Source organism: Phallusia mammillata, chromosome 4 (assembly GCF_965637545.1).
Source record: "Phallusia mammillata chromosome 4, kaPhaMamm4.hap1.1, whole genome shotgun sequence".
In the NCBI taxonomy this organism is placed as follows: Eukaryota; Metazoa; Chordata; class Ascidiacea; order Phlebobranchia; family Ascidiidae; genus Phallusia; species Phallusia mammillata.
Window position 1 is genome coordinate 7,727,551 of NC_137255.1, and position 13,864 is coordinate 7,741,414.

A 13,864-nucleotide genomic window follows, 5' to 3' on the forward strand; every position below is an offset into this window, starting at 1 on the left:
GCAGTTGGAAAATAAAATATTGTACCAAATGTTTGCCCCGAGTGAGGATCGAACTCACGACCTTGAGATTATGAGATTCACGCGCTGCCTACTGCGCCATCGAGGCTTGATGTACTCATGAAAATTTGCACCCTTGTAACTAAAATATATGTATTTCGACAAATAATGTGGGAATGCAGACAATGCCAATCTGTTTGGATACAAACTTGAGTTGATCAACAACATGTGGTATGTGTTTATTTCTTAATCGGGGTCAAACTTGTCTAAACTTTGGTTGCAAACGCTCTACCACATCGTTATTTGCCATCTCTGTTGCATCAGATCACATTAACTTAGCAAAACACTGTTCTCATGTGGTAGCGTGGCCGAGTGGTCTAAGGCGCTGGTTTAAGGCACCAGTCATTTCGATGGCGTGGGTTCGAATCCCACCGCTGCCATTTCTTTGCACCTGTCAAAAACTCCATGTATAATTTTTTCTCTGTCTCATGCAGTTGGAAAATAAAATATTGTACCAAAAGTTTGCCCCGAGTGAGGATCGAACTCACGACCTTGAGATTATGAGACTCACGCGCTGCCTACTGCGCCATCGAGGCTTTATGTACTCATGCAAATTTGCATCCTAGTAACTAAAATATATGTATTTCGAAAAATAAATTGGGAATGCAGACAATACCAATTTGTTTGGATACAAACTTGAGTTGATCAACAACATATGGTATGTGTTTATTTCTTCTTCGGAGACAATTTTGTCTAAACTTTGGTTGTAAACACTCTACCACTTCGTTATTTGCTATCTCTGTTGCATTAGATCACATTAAATTAGCAAACCGCCATTCTCATGTGGTAGCGTGGCCGAGTGGTCTAAGGCGCTGGTTTTAGGCGCCAGTCATTTCGATGGCGTGGGTTCGAATCCCACCGCTGCCATTTCTTTGCACCTGTCAAAAACTCCATGTATAATTTTTTCTCTGTGTCATGCAGACGGAAAATAAAATATTGTACCAAATGTTTGGCCTGAGTAAGGAAGGAACTCACGACCTTGAGATTGTGAGTCTCACGCGCGGCCTACCGCGCCATCGAGGCTTGATGACCTAATGCAAATTTGCATCCTTGTAACTAAAATATATGTATTTCGACAAATAATGTGCGAATGCAGACAATGCCAATTTGTTTGGATACAAACTTGAGTTGATCAACAACATGTGGTATTTGTTTATTTCTTAATCGGGGTTAAATTTGTCTAAACTTTGGTTGCAAACCCTCTACCACATCGTTATTTGCCATCTCTGTTGCATCAGATCACATTAACTTAGCAAAACACTCTTCTCATGTGGTAGCGTGGCCGAGTGGTCTAAGGCGCTGATTTTAGTCACCAGTCATTACGAAGGCGTGGGTTCGAATCCCACCGCTGCCATTTCTTTGCACCTGTCAAAACTCCATGTATAATTTTTTCTCTGTTTCATGCAGACGGAAAATAAAATATTGTACCAAAAGTTTGCCCCGAGTGAGGATCGAACTCACGACCTTGAGATTATGAGATTCACGCGCTGCCTACTGCGCCATCGAGGCTTGATGTACTCATGCAAATTTGCACCCTTGTAACTAAAATATATGTATTTCGACAAATAATGTGGGAATGCAGACAATGCCAATTTGTTTGGATACAAACTTGAGTTGATCAACAACATATGGTATGTGTTTATTTCTTCTTCGGGATCAATTTTGTCTAAACTTTGGTTGCAAACCCTCTACCACATCGTTATTTGCCATCTCTGTTGCATCAGATCACATTAACTTAGCAAACCATCATTCTCATGTGGTAGCGTGGCCGAGTGGTCTAAGGCGCTGGTTTAAGGCACCAGTCATTTCGATGGCGTGGGTTCGAATCCCACCGCTGCCATTTCTTTGCACCTGTCAAAAACTCCATGTATAATTTTTTCTCTGTCTCATGCAGTTGGAAAATAAAATATTGTACCAAAAGTTTGCCCCGAGTGAGGATCGAACTCACGACCTTGAGATTATGAGACTCACGCGCTGCCTACTGCGCCATCGAGGCTTTATGTACTCATGCAAATTTGCATCCTCGTAACTAAAATATATGTATTTCGACAAATAAATTGGGAATGCAGACAATACCAATTTGTTTGGATACAAACTTGAGTTGATCAACAACATATGGTATGTGTTTATTTCTTCTTCGGAGACAATTTTGTCTAAACTTTGGTTGTAAACACTCTACCACATCGTTATTTGCTATCTCTGTTGCATTAGATCACATTAAATTAGCAAACCGCCATTCTCATGTGGTAGCGTGGCCGAGTGGTCTAAGGCGCTGGTTTTAGGCGCCAGTCATTTCGATGGCGTGGGTTCGAATCCCACCGCTGCCATTTCTTTGCACCTGTCAAAAACTCCATGTATAATTTTTTCTCTGTGTCATGCAGACGGAAAATAAAATATTGTACCAAATGTTTGGCCTGAGTAAGGAAGGAACTCACGACCTTGAGATTGTGAGTCTCACGCGCGGCCTACCGCGCCATCGAGGCTTGATGACCTAATGCAAATTTGCATCCTTGTAACTAAAATATATGTATTTCGACAAATAATGTGCGAATGCAGACAATGCCAATTTGTTTGGATACAAACTTGAGTTGATCAACAACATGTGGTATTTGTTTATTTCTTAATCGGGGTTAAATTTGTCTAAACTTTGGTTGCAAACCCTCTACCACATCGTTATTTGCCATCTCTGTTGCATCAGATCACATTAACTTAGCAAAACACTGTTCTCATGTGGTAGCGTGGCCGAGTGGTCTAAGGCGCTGATTTTAGTCACCAGTCATTACGAAGGCGTGGGTTCGAATCCCACCGCTGCCATTTCTTTGCACCTGTCAAAACTCCATGTATAATTTTTTCTCTGTTTCATGCAGACGGAAAATAAAATATTGTACCAAAAGTTTGCCCCGAGTGAGGATCGAACTCACGACCTTGAGATTATGAGATTCACGCGCTGCCTACTGCGCCATCGAGGCTTGATGTACTCATGCAAATTTGCACCCTTGTAACTAAAATATATGTATTTCGACAAATAATGTGGGAATGCAGACAATGCCAATTTGTTTGGATACAAACTTGAGTTGATCAACAACATATGGTATGTGTTTATTTCTTCTTCGGGATCAATTTTGTCTAAACTTTGGTTGCAAACCCTCTACCACATCGTTATTTGCCATCTCTGTTGCATCAGATCACATTAACTTAGCAAACCATCATTCTCATGTGGTAGCGTGGCCGAGTGGTCTAAGGCGCTGGTTTAAGGCACCAGTCATTTCGATGGCGTGGGTTGGAATCCCACCGCTGCCATTTCTTTGCACCTGTCAAAAACTCCATGTATAATTTTTTCTCTGTCTCATGCAGTTGGAAAATAAAATATTGTACCAAATGTTTGCCCCGAGTGAGGATCGAACTCACGACCTTGAGATTATGAGATTCACGCGCTGCCTACTGCGCCATCGAGGCTTGATGTACTCAGGCAAATTTGCACCCTTGTAACTAAAATATATGTATTTCGAAAAATAATTTGGGAATGCAGACAATGCCAATTTGTTTGGATACAAACTTGAGTTGATCAACAACATGTGGTATGTGTTTATTTCTTAATCGGGGTCAAATTTGTCTAAACTTTGGTTGCAAACCCTCTACCACATCGTTATTTGCCATCTCTGTTGCATCAGATCACATTAACTTAGCAAAATGCTGTTCTCATGTGGTAGCGTGGCCGAGTGGTCTAAGGCGCTGGTTTAAGGCACCAGTCATTTCGATGACGTGGGTTCGAATCCCACCCTGCCATTTCTTTGCACCTGTCAAATCTCCATGTATAATTTTTTCTCTGTGTCATGCAGTTGGAAAATAAAATATTGTACTAAAAGTTTGCCCCGAGTGAGGATCGAACTCACGACCTTGAGATTATGAGACTCACGCGCTGCCTACTGCGCCATCGAGGCTTGATGTAGGCTACCCATGCAAATTTGCATCCTTGTAACTAAAATATATGTATTTCGACAAATAATTTGGGAATACAGACAATGCCAATTTGTTTGGATACAAACTTGAGTTGATCAACAACATATGGTATGTGTTTATTTCTTCTTCGGGATCAATTTTGTCTAAACTTTGGTTGCAAACCCTCTACCACATCGTTATTTGCCATCTCTGTTGCATCAGATCACATTAACTTAGCAAAACGCTGTTCTCATGTGGTAGCGTGGCCGAGTGGTCTAAGGCGCTGGTTTAAGGCACCAGTCATTTCGATGGCGTGGGTTCGAATCCCACCCCTGCCATTTCTTTGTACCTGTCAAAACTCCATGTATAATTTTTTCTCTGTGTCATGCAGTTGGAAAATAAAATATTGTACCAAACGTTTGCCCCGAGTGAGGATCGAACTCACGACCTTGAGATTATGAGACTCACGCGCTGCCTACTGCGCCATCGAGGCTTGATGTACTCATGCAAATTTGCATCCTTGTAACTAAAATATATGTATTTCGACAAATAATGTGGGAATGCAGACAATGCCAATTTGTTTGGATACAAACTTGAGTTAATCAACAACATGTGGTATGTGTTTATTTCGTAATCGGGGTCAAATTTGTCTAAACTTTGGTTGCAAACCCTCTACCACATCGTTATTTGCCATCTCTGTTGCATCAGATCACATTAACTTAGCAAAACACTGTTCTCATGTGGTAGCGTGGCCGAGTGGTCTAAGGCGCTGGTTTTAGTCACCAGTCATTTCGATGGCGTGGGTTCGAATCCCACCGCTGCCATTTCTTTGCACCTGTCTAAACTCCATGTATAATTTTTTCTCTGTGTCATGCAGTTGGAAAATAAAATATTGTACCAAACGTTTGCCCCGAGTGAGGATCGAACTCACGACCTTGAGATTATGAGATTCACGCGCTGCCTACTGCGCCATCGAGGCTTGATGTCATCATGCTTATTTGCATCCTTGTAACTAAAATATATGTATTTCGACAAATAATGTGGGAATGCAGACAATGCCAATTTGTTTGGATACAAACTTGAGTTGTTCAACAACATGTGGTATGTGTTTATTTCTTAATCGGGATCAATTTTGTCTAAACTTTGGTTGCAAACCCTCTACCACAGTGGTTCTCAACCTTTTTTACTATGCGACCCCCTTTAGAGATTTTCTAACACCACGCGACCCCTTTACACACGCACACACACAGGAAGTTTAACTACCAGCATGTGTTGATTGTGTTCATCACACATTTGCAATCTAACGTGGCTCCGATAGTTCGGCGTTTTGCTGCATTCCGGAAAACGCCTATTTTTCACTAACTATTTCACTATTTCGTGTTTTTTATGTTAAGAAAAACCAAAACCCGCAATTATAGAAGTATACAATCGCAAATATTGTTCCGCCCGTTCTAAATCAAACGGTCGTGTGAGTTACTATATGCTAAACAAAAGTCACAGGGAAAGTTTTTATGATACAGATAAAATAATTCCGTGTTCGGTTGCGTCTCCGCGACCCCCTCAAAATTCTTGGCGACCCCTTGGGGGGTCGCGACCCCCAGGTTGAGAAACACTGCTCTACCACATCGTTATTTGCCATCTCTGTTGCATTAGATCACATTAACTAAGCAAAATACTGTTCTCATGTGGTAGCGTGGCCGAGTGGTCTAAGGCGCTGGTTTTATGCACCAGTCATTTCGATGGCGTGGGTTCGAATCCCACCGCTGCCATTTCTTTGCACCTGTCAAAACTCCATGTATAATTTTTTTTCTCTGTGACATGCAGACGGATAATAAAATATTGTACCAAAAGTTTGCCCCGAGTGAGGATCGAACTCACGACCTTGAGATTATGTGATTCACGCGCTGCCTACTGCGCCATCGAGGCTTGATGTAATCATGCAAATTTGCATCCTTGTAACTAAAATATATGTATTTCGACAAATAATGTGGGAATGCAGACAATGCCAATTTGTTTGGATACAAACTTGAGTTGATCAACAACATGTGGTATGTGTTTATTTCTTAATCGGGGTCAAATTTGTCTAAACTTTGGTTGCAAACCCTCTACCACATCGTTATTTTCCATCTCTGTTGCATCAGATCACATTAACTTAGCAAACCATCATTCTCATGTGGTAGCGTGGCCGAGTGGTCTAAAGCGCTGGTTTAAGGCACCAGTCATTTCGATGGCGTGGGTTCGAATCCCACCGCTGCCATTTGTTTGCACCTGTCAAAAACTCCATGTATAATTTTTTCTCTGTGTCATGCAGACGGAAAATAAAATATTGTACCAAATGTTTGTCCTGAGTAACGAAGGAACTCAGGACCTTGAGATTGTGGGACTCACGCGCCGCCTACTGCGCCATCGAGGCTTGATGTACTCATGCAAATTTGCATCCTAGTAACTAAAATATATGTATTTCGACAAATAATGTGCGAATGCAGACAATGCCAATTTGTTTGGATACAAACTTGAGTTGATCAACAACATATGGTATGTGTTTACTTCTTCTTCGGGGTCAATTTTGTCTAAACTTTGGTTGCAAACCCTCTACCACATCGTTATTTGCCATCTCTGTAGCATCAGATCACATTAACTTAGCAAAACACTGTTCTCATGTGGTAGCGTGGCCGAGTGGTCTAAGGCGCTGGTTTTAGTCACCAATCATTTCGATGGCGTGGGTTCGAATCCCACCGCTGCCATTTCTTTGCACCTGTCAAAACTCCACGTATAATTTTTTCTCTGTTTCGTGCAGACGAAAAAAATAAAATTTTGTACCAAAAGTTTGCCCCGAGTGAGGATCGAACTCACGACCTTGAGATTATGAGACTCACGCGCTGCCTACTGCGCCATCGAGGCTTGATGTACTCATGCAAATTTGCATCCTTGTAACTAAAATATATGAATTTCGACAAATAATGTGGGAATGCAGACAATGCCAATTTGTTTGGATACAAACTTGAGTTAATCAACAACATGTGGTATGTGTTTATTTCTTAATCGGGTTCAAATTTGTCTAAACTTTGGTTGCAAACCCTCTACCACATCGTTATTTGCCATCTCTGTTGCATCAGATCACATTAACTTAGCAAAACACTGTTCTCATGTGGTAGCGTGGCCGAGTGGTCAAAGGCGCTGGTTTAAGGCACCAGTCATTTCGATGGCGTGGGTTCGAATCCCACCGCTGCCATTTCTTTGCACCTGTAAAAAACTCCATGTATAAGTTTTTCTCTGTGTCATGCAGACGGAAAATAAAATATTGTACCAAATGTTTGGCCTGAGTAAGGAACGAACTCAGGATCTTGAGATTGTGAGACTCACGCGCTGCCTACTGCGCCATCGAGGCTTGATGTACTCATGCAAATTTGCATCCTAGCAACTAAAATATATGTATTTCGACAAATAATGTGGGAATGCAGACAATGCCAATTTGTTTGGATACAAACTTGAGTTGATCAACAACATATGGTATGTGTTTACTTCTTCTTCGGGGTCAATTTTGTCTAAACTTTGGTTGCAAACACTCTGCCACATCGTTATTTGCCATCTCTGTAGCATCAGATCACATTAACTTAGCAAAACACTGTTCTCATGTGGTAGCGTGGCCGAGTGGTCTAAGGCGCTGGTTTTAGTCACCAGTCATTTCGATGGCGTGGGTTCGAATCCCACCGCTGCCATTTCTTTGCACCTGTCAAAAACTCCATGTATAATTTTTTCTCTGTCTCATGCAGTTGGAAAATAAAATATTGTACCAAAAGTTTGCCCCGAGTGAGGATCGAACTCACGACCTTGAGATTATGAGACTCAAGCGCTGCCTACTGCGCCATCGAGGCTTTATGTACTCATGCAAATTTGCATCCTCGTAACTAAAATATATGTATTTCGACAAATAAATTGGGAATGCAGACAATACCAATTTGTTTGGATACAAACTTGAGTTGATCAACAACATATGGTATGTGTTTATTTCTTCTTCGGAGACAATTTTGTCTAAACTTTGGTTGTAAACACTCTACCACATCGTTATTTGCTATCTCTGTTGCATTAGATCACATTAAATTAGCAAACCGCCATTCTCATGTGGTAGCGTGGCCGAGTGGTCTAAGGCGCTGGTTTTAGGCGCCAGTCATTTCGATGGCGTGGGTTCGAATCCCACCGCTGCCATTTCTTTGCACCTGTCAAAAACTCCATGTATAATTTTTTCTCTGTGTCATGCAGACGGAAAATAAAATATTGTACCAAATGTTTGGCCTGAGTAAGGAAGGAACTCACGACCTTGAGATTGTGAGTCTCACGCGCGGCCTACCGCGCCATCGAGGCTTGATGACCTAATGCAAATTTGCATCCTTGTAACTAAAATATATGTATTTCGACAAATAATGTGCGAATGCAGACAATGCCAATTTGTTTGGATACAAACTTGAGTTGATCAACAACATGTGGTATTTGTTTATTTCTTAATCGGGGTTAAATTTGTCTAAACTTTGGTTGCAAACCCTCTACCACATCGTTATTTGCCATCTCTGTTGCATCAGATCACATTAACTTAGCAAAACACTGTTCTCATGTGGTAGCGTGGCCGAGTGGTCTAAGGCGCTGATTTTAGTCACCAGTCATTACGAAGGCGTGGGTTCGAATCCCACCGCTGCCATTTCTTTGCACCTGTCAAAACTCCATGTATAATTTTTTCTCTGTTTCATGCAGACGGAAAATAAAATATTGTACCAAAAGTTTGCCCCGAGTGAGGATCGAACTCACGACCTTGAGATTATGAGATTCACGCGCTGCCTACTGCGCCATCGAGGCTTGATGTACTCATGCAAAGTTGCACCCTTGTAACTAAAATATATGTATTTCGACAAATAATGTGGGAATGCAGACAATGCCAATTTGTTTGGATACAAACTTGAGTTGATCAACAACATATGGTATGTGTTTATTTCTTCTTCGGGATCAATTTTGTCTAAACTTTGGTTGCAAACCCTCTACCACATCGTTATTTGCCATCTCTGTTGCATCAGATCACATTAACTTAGCAAACCATCATTCTCATGTGGTAGCGTGGCCGAGTGGTCTAAGGCGCTGGTTTAAGGCACCAGTCATTTCGATGGCGTGGGTTGGAATCCCACCGCTGCCATTTCTTTGCACCTGTCAAAAACTCCATGTATAATTTTTTCTCTGTCTCATGCAGTTGGAAAATAAAATATTGTACCAAATGTTTGCCCCGAGTGAGGATCGAACTCACGACCTTGAGATTATGAGATTCACGCGCTGCCTACTGCGCCATCGAGGCTTGATGTACTCAGGCAAATTTGCACCCTTGTAACTAAAATATATGTATTTCGAAAAATAATTTGGGAATGCAGACAATGCCAATTTGTTTGGATACAAACTTGAGTTGATCAACAACATGTGGTATGTGTTTATTTCTTAATCGGGGTCAAATTTGTCTAAACTTTGGTTGCAAACCCTCTACCACATCGTTATTTGCCATCTCTGTTGCATCAGATCACATTAACTTAGCAAAATGCTGTTCTCATGTGGTAGCGTGGCCGAGTGGTCTAAGGCGCTGGTTTAAGGCACCAGTCATTTCGATGACGTGGGTTCGAATCCCACCCTGCCATTTCTTTGCACCTGTCAAATCTCCATGTATAATTTTTTCTCTGTGTCATGCAGTTGGAAAATAAAATATTGTACTAAAAGTTTGCCCCGAGTGAGGATCGAACTCACGACCTTGAGATTATGAGACTCACGCGCTGCCTACTGCGCCATCGAGGCTTGATGTAGGCTACCCATGCAAATTTGCATCCTTGTAACTAAAATATATGTATTTCGACAAATAATTTGGGAATACAGACAATGCCAATTTGTTTGGATACAAACTTGAGTTGATCAACAACATATGGTATGTGTTTATTTCTTCTTCGGGATCAATTTTGTCTAAACTTTGGTTGCAAACCCTCTACCACATCGTTATTTGCCATCTCTGTTGCATCAGATCACATTAACTTAGCAAAACGCTGTTCTCATGTGGTAGCGTGGCCGAGTGGTCTAAGGCGCTGGTTTAAGGCACCAGTCATTTCGATGGCGTGGGTTCGAATCCCACCGCTGCCATTTCTTTGTACCTGTCAAAACTCCATGTATAATTTTTTCTCTGTGTCATGCAGTTGGAAAATAAAATATTGTACCAAACGTTTGCCCCGAGTGAGGATCGAACTCACGACCTTGAGATTATGAGACTCACGCGCTGCCTACTGCGCCATCGAGGCTTGATGTAGGCTACTCATGCAAATTTGCATCCTTGTAACTAAAATATATGTATTTCGACAAATAATGTGGGAATGCAGACAATGCCAATTTGTTTGGATACAAACTTGAGTTAATCAACAACATGTGGTATGTGTTTATTTCGTAATCGGGGTCAAATTTGTCTAAACTTTGGTTGCAAACCCTCTACCACATCGTTATTTGCCATCTCTGTTGCATCAGATCACATTAACTTAGCAAAACACTGTTCTCATGTGGTAGCGTGGCCGAGTGGTCTAAGGCGCTGGTTTTAGTCACCAGTCATTTCGATGGCGTGGGTTCGAATCCCACCGCTGCCATTTCTTTGCACCTGTCTAAACTCCATGTATAATTTTTTCTCTGTGTCATGCAGTTGGAAAATAAAATATTGTACCAAACGTTTGCCCCGAGTGAGGATCGAACTCACGACCTTGAGATTATGAGATTCACGCGCTGCCTACTGCGCCATCGAGGCTTGATGTCATCATGCTAATTTGCATCCTTGTAACTAAAATATATGTATTTCGACAAATAATGTGGGAATGCAGACAATGCCAATTTGTTTGGATACAAACTTGAGTTGTTCAACAACATGTGGTATGTGTTTATTTCTTAATCGGGATCAATTTTGTCTAAACTTTGGTTGCAAACCCTCTACCACAGTGGTTCTCAACCTTTTTTACTATGCGACCCCCTTTAGAGATTTTCTAACACCACGCGACCCCTTTACACACGCACACACACAGGAAGTTTAACTACCAGCATGTGTTGATTGTGTTCATCACACATTTGCAATCTAACGTGGCTCCGATAGTTCGGCGTTTTGCTGCATTCCGGAAAACGCCTATTTTTCACTAACTATTTCACTATTTCGTGTTTTTTATGTTAAGAAAAACCAAAACCCGCAATTATAGAAGTATACAATCGCAAATATTGTTCCGCCCGTTCTAAATCAAACGGTCGTGTGAGTTACTATATGCTAAACAAAAGTCACAGGGAAAGTTTTTATGATACAGATAAAATAATTCCGTGTTCGGTTGCGTCTCCGCGACCCCCTCAAAATTCTTGGCGACCCCTTGGGGGGTCGCGACCCCCAGGTTGAGAAACACTGCTCTACCACATCGTTATTTGCCATCTCTGTTGCATTAGATCACATTAACTTAGCAAAATACTGTTCTCATGTGGTAGCGTGGCCGAGTGGTCTAAGGCGCTGGTTTTAGGCACCAGTCATTTCGATGGCGTGGGTTCGAATCCCACCGCTGCCATTTCTTTGCACCTGTCAAAACTCCATGTATAATTTTTTTTCTCTGTGACATGCAGACGGATAATAAAATATTGTACCAAAAGTTTGCCCCGAGTGAGGATCGAACTCACGACCTTGAGATTATGTGATTCACGCGCTGCCTACTGCGCCATCGAGGCTTGATGTACTCAGGCAAATTTGCACCCTTGTAACTAAAATATATGTATTTCGAAAAATAATTTGGGAATGCAGACAATGCCAATTTGTTTGGATACAAACTTGAGTTGATCAACAACATGTGGTATGTGTTTATTTCTTAATCGGGGTCAAATTTGTCTAAACTTTGGTTGCAAACCCTCTACCACATCGTTATTTGCCATCTCTGTTGCATCAGATCACATTAACTTAGCAAAATGCTGTTCTCATGTGGTAGCGTGGCCGAGTGGTCTAAGGCGCTGGTTTAAGGCACCAGTCATTTCGATGACGTGGGTTCGAATCCCACCCTGCCATTTCTTTGCACCTGTCAAATCTCCATGTATAATTTTTTCTCTGTGTCATGCAGTTGGAAAATAAAATATTGTACTAAAAGTTTGCCCCGAGTGAGGATCGAACTCACGACCTTGAGATTATGAGACTCACGCGCTGCCTACTGCGCCATCGAGGCTTGATGTAGGCTACCCATGCAAATTTGCATCCTTGTAACTAAAATATATGTATTTCGACAAATAATTTGGGAATACAGACAATGCCAATTTGTTTGGATACAAACTTGAGTTGATCAACAACATATGGTATGTGTTTATTTCTTCTTCGGGATCAATTTTGTCTAAACTTTGGTTGCAAACCCTCTACCACATCGTTATTTGCCATCTCTGTTGCATCAGATCACATTAACTTAGCAAAACGCTGTTCTCATGTGGTAGCGTGGCCGAGTGGTCTAAGGCGCTGGTTTAAGGCACCAGTCATTTCGATGGCGTGGGTTCGAATCCCACCGCTGCCATTTCTTTGTACCTGTCAAAACTCCATGTATAATTTTTTCTCTGTGTCATGCAGTTGGAAAATAAAATATTGTACCAAACGTTTGCCCCGAGTGAGGATCGAACTCACGACCTTGAGATTATGAGACTCACGCGCTGCCTACTGCGCCATCGAGGCTTGATGTAGGCTACTCATGCAAATTTGCATCCTTGTAACTAAAATATATGTATTTCGACAAATAATGTGGGAATGCAGACAATGCCAATTTGTTTGGATACAAACTTGAGTTAATCAACAACATGTGGTATGTGTTTATTTCGTAATCGGGGTCAAATTTGTCTAAACTTTGGTTGCAAACCCTCTACCACATCGTTATTTGCCATCTCTGTTGCATCAGATCACATTAACTTAGCAAAACACTGTTCTCATGTGGTAGCGTGGCCGAGTGGTCTAAGGCGCTGGTTTTAGTCACCAGTCATTTCGATGGCGTGGGTTCGAATCCCACCGCTGCCATTTCTTTGCACCTGTCTAAACTCCATGTATAATTTTTTCTCTGTGTCATGCAGTTGGAAAATAAAATATTGTACCAAACGTTTGCCCCGAGTGAGGATCGAACTCACGACCTTGAGATTATGAGATTCACGCGCTGCCTACTGCGCCATCGAGGCTTGATGTCATCATGCTAATTTGCATCCTTGTAACTAAAATATATGTATTTCGACAAATAATGTGGGAATGCAGACAATGCCAATTTGTTTGGATACAAACTTGAGTTGTTCAACAACATGTGGTATGTGTTTATTTCTTAATCGGGATCAATTTTGTCTAAACTTTGGTTGCAAACCCTCTACCACAGTGGTTCTCAACCTTTTTTACTATGCGACCCCCTTTAGAGATTTTCTAACACCACGCGACCCCTTTACACACGCACACACACAGGAAGTTTAACTACCAGCATGTGTTGATTGTGTTCATCACACATTTGCAATCTAACGTGGCTCCGATAGTTCGGCGTTTTGCTGCATTCCGGAAAACGCCTATTTTTCACTAACTATTTCACTATTTCGTGTTTTTTATGTTAAGAAAAACCAAAACCCGCAATTATAGAAGTATACAATCGCAAATATTGTTCCGCCCGTTCTAAATCAAACGGTCGTGTGAGTTACTATATGCTAAACAAAAGTCACAGGGAAAGTTTTTATGATACAGATAAAATAATTCCGTGTTCGGTTGCGTCTCCGCGACCCCCTCAAAATTCTTGGCGACCCCTTGGGGGGTCGCGACCCCCAGGTTGAGAAACACTGCTCTACCACATCGTTA

At 41.6% G+C, this 13,864-nt stretch overlaps 27 non-coding genes across 27 annotated transcripts; 17 read left to right on the plus strand and 10 right to left on the minus strand.

Moving 5' to 3' along the window:
* The first annotated feature begins 355 nt into the window (after positions 1-355).
* On the plus strand, positions 356-437 carry Trnal-aag (transfer RNA leucine (anticodon AAG)). The gene has a single exon. It is a non-coding gene; the product is annotated as a tRNA-Leu (tRNA).
* Positions 438-520: 83 nt separating this feature from the next.
* Positions 521-593, minus strand: Trnam-cau (transfer RNA methionine (anticodon CAU)). The gene has a single exon. It is a non-coding gene; the product is annotated as a tRNA-Met (tRNA).
* A 249-nt stretch (positions 594-842) lies between these two features.
* Positions 843-924, plus strand: Trnal-uag (transfer RNA leucine (anticodon UAG)). Its single transcript has one exon. It is a non-coding gene; the product is annotated as a tRNA-Leu (tRNA).
* Positions 925-1,815: 891 nt separating this feature from the next.
* On the plus strand, positions 1,816-1,897 carry Trnal-aag (transfer RNA leucine (anticodon AAG)). The gene has a single exon. It is a non-coding gene; the product is annotated as a tRNA-Leu (tRNA).
* Positions 1,898-1,980: 83 nt separating this feature from the next.
* Positions 1,981-2,053, minus strand: Trnam-cau (transfer RNA methionine (anticodon CAU)). The gene has a single exon. It is a non-coding gene; the product is annotated as a tRNA-Met (tRNA).
* Positions 2,054-2,302: 249 nt separating this feature from the next.
* Trnal-uag (transfer RNA leucine (anticodon UAG)) lies at positions 2,303-2,384 on the plus strand. The gene has a single exon. It is a non-coding gene; the product is annotated as a tRNA-Leu (tRNA).
* Positions 2,385-3,275: 891 nt separating this feature from the next.
* Positions 3,276-3,357, plus strand: Trnal-aag (transfer RNA leucine (anticodon AAG)). Its single transcript has one exon. It is a non-coding gene; the product is annotated as a tRNA-Leu (tRNA).
* Positions 3,358-3,761: 404 nt separating this feature from the next.
* Trnal-aag (transfer RNA leucine (anticodon AAG)) lies at positions 3,762-3,844 on the plus strand. Its single transcript has one exon. It is a non-coding gene; the product is annotated as a tRNA-Leu (tRNA).
* Positions 3,845-3,925: 81 nt separating this feature from the next.
* Positions 3,926-3,998, minus strand: Trnam-cau (transfer RNA methionine (anticodon CAU)). Its single transcript has one exon. It is a non-coding gene; the product is annotated as a tRNA-Met (tRNA).
* Positions 3,999-4,252: 254 nt separating this feature from the next.
* On the plus strand, positions 4,253-4,334 carry Trnal-aag (transfer RNA leucine (anticodon AAG)). The gene has a single exon. It is a non-coding gene; the product is annotated as a tRNA-Leu (tRNA).
* An 82-nt stretch (positions 4,335-4,416) lies between these two features.
* Positions 4,417-4,489, minus strand: Trnam-cau (transfer RNA methionine (anticodon CAU)). The gene has a single exon. It is a non-coding gene; the product is annotated as a tRNA-Met (tRNA).
* A 1,194-nt stretch (positions 4,490-5,683) lies between these two features.
* Trnai-uau (transfer RNA isoleucine (anticodon UAU)) lies at positions 5,684-5,765 on the plus strand. The gene has a single exon. It is a non-coding gene; the product is annotated as a tRNA-Ile (tRNA).
* Positions 5,766-6,171: 406 nt separating this feature from the next.
* Trnal-aag (transfer RNA leucine (anticodon AAG)) lies at positions 6,172-6,253 on the plus strand. Its single transcript has one exon. It is a non-coding gene; the product is annotated as a tRNA-Leu (tRNA).
* A 571-nt stretch (positions 6,254-6,824) lies between these two features.
* Positions 6,825-6,897, minus strand: Trnam-cau (transfer RNA methionine (anticodon CAU)). Its single transcript has one exon. It is a non-coding gene; the product is annotated as a tRNA-Met (tRNA).
* Positions 6,898-7,146: 249 nt separating this feature from the next.
* On the plus strand, positions 7,147-7,228 carry Trnal-aag (transfer RNA leucine (anticodon AAG)). Its single transcript has one exon. It is a non-coding gene; the product is annotated as a tRNA-Leu (tRNA).
* A 570-nt stretch (positions 7,229-7,798) lies between these two features.
* Positions 7,799-7,871, minus strand: Trnam-cau (transfer RNA methionine (anticodon CAU)). The gene has a single exon. It is a non-coding gene; the product is annotated as a tRNA-Met (tRNA).
* A 249-nt stretch (positions 7,872-8,120) lies between these two features.
* On the plus strand, positions 8,121-8,202 carry Trnal-uag (transfer RNA leucine (anticodon UAG)). Its single transcript has one exon. It is a non-coding gene; the product is annotated as a tRNA-Leu (tRNA).
* Positions 8,203-9,093: 891 nt separating this feature from the next.
* On the plus strand, positions 9,094-9,175 carry Trnal-aag (transfer RNA leucine (anticodon AAG)). Its single transcript has one exon. It is a non-coding gene; the product is annotated as a tRNA-Leu (tRNA).
* A 404-nt stretch (positions 9,176-9,579) lies between these two features.
* Trnal-aag (transfer RNA leucine (anticodon AAG)) lies at positions 9,580-9,662 on the plus strand. The gene has a single exon. It is a non-coding gene; the product is annotated as a tRNA-Leu (tRNA).
* An 81-nt stretch (positions 9,663-9,743) lies between these two features.
* Positions 9,744-9,816, minus strand: Trnam-cau (transfer RNA methionine (anticodon CAU)). The gene has a single exon. It is a non-coding gene; the product is annotated as a tRNA-Met (tRNA).
* A 254-nt stretch (positions 9,817-10,070) lies between these two features.
* On the plus strand, positions 10,071-10,152 carry Trnal-aag (transfer RNA leucine (anticodon AAG)). The gene has a single exon. It is a non-coding gene; the product is annotated as a tRNA-Leu (tRNA).
* Positions 10,153-10,234: 82 nt separating this feature from the next.
* Trnam-cau (transfer RNA methionine (anticodon CAU)) lies at positions 10,235-10,307 on the minus strand. Its single transcript has one exon. It is a non-coding gene; the product is annotated as a tRNA-Met (tRNA).
* Positions 10,308-11,506: 1,199 nt separating this feature from the next.
* Trnal-uag (transfer RNA leucine (anticodon UAG)) lies at positions 11,507-11,588 on the plus strand. The gene has a single exon. It is a non-coding gene; the product is annotated as a tRNA-Leu (tRNA).
* A 405-nt stretch (positions 11,589-11,993) lies between these two features.
* Trnal-aag (transfer RNA leucine (anticodon AAG)) lies at positions 11,994-12,076 on the plus strand. The gene has a single exon. It is a non-coding gene; the product is annotated as a tRNA-Leu (tRNA).
* An 81-nt stretch (positions 12,077-12,157) lies between these two features.
* On the minus strand, positions 12,158-12,230 carry Trnam-cau (transfer RNA methionine (anticodon CAU)). Its single transcript has one exon. It is a non-coding gene; the product is annotated as a tRNA-Met (tRNA).
* Positions 12,231-12,484: 254 nt separating this feature from the next.
* Trnal-aag (transfer RNA leucine (anticodon AAG)) lies at positions 12,485-12,566 on the plus strand. The gene has a single exon. It is a non-coding gene; the product is annotated as a tRNA-Leu (tRNA).
* Positions 12,567-12,648: 82 nt separating this feature from the next.
* Positions 12,649-12,721, minus strand: Trnam-cau (transfer RNA methionine (anticodon CAU)). Its single transcript has one exon. It is a non-coding gene; the product is annotated as a tRNA-Met (tRNA).
* Between the last annotated feature and the right edge of the window lie 1,143 nt (positions 12,722-13,864).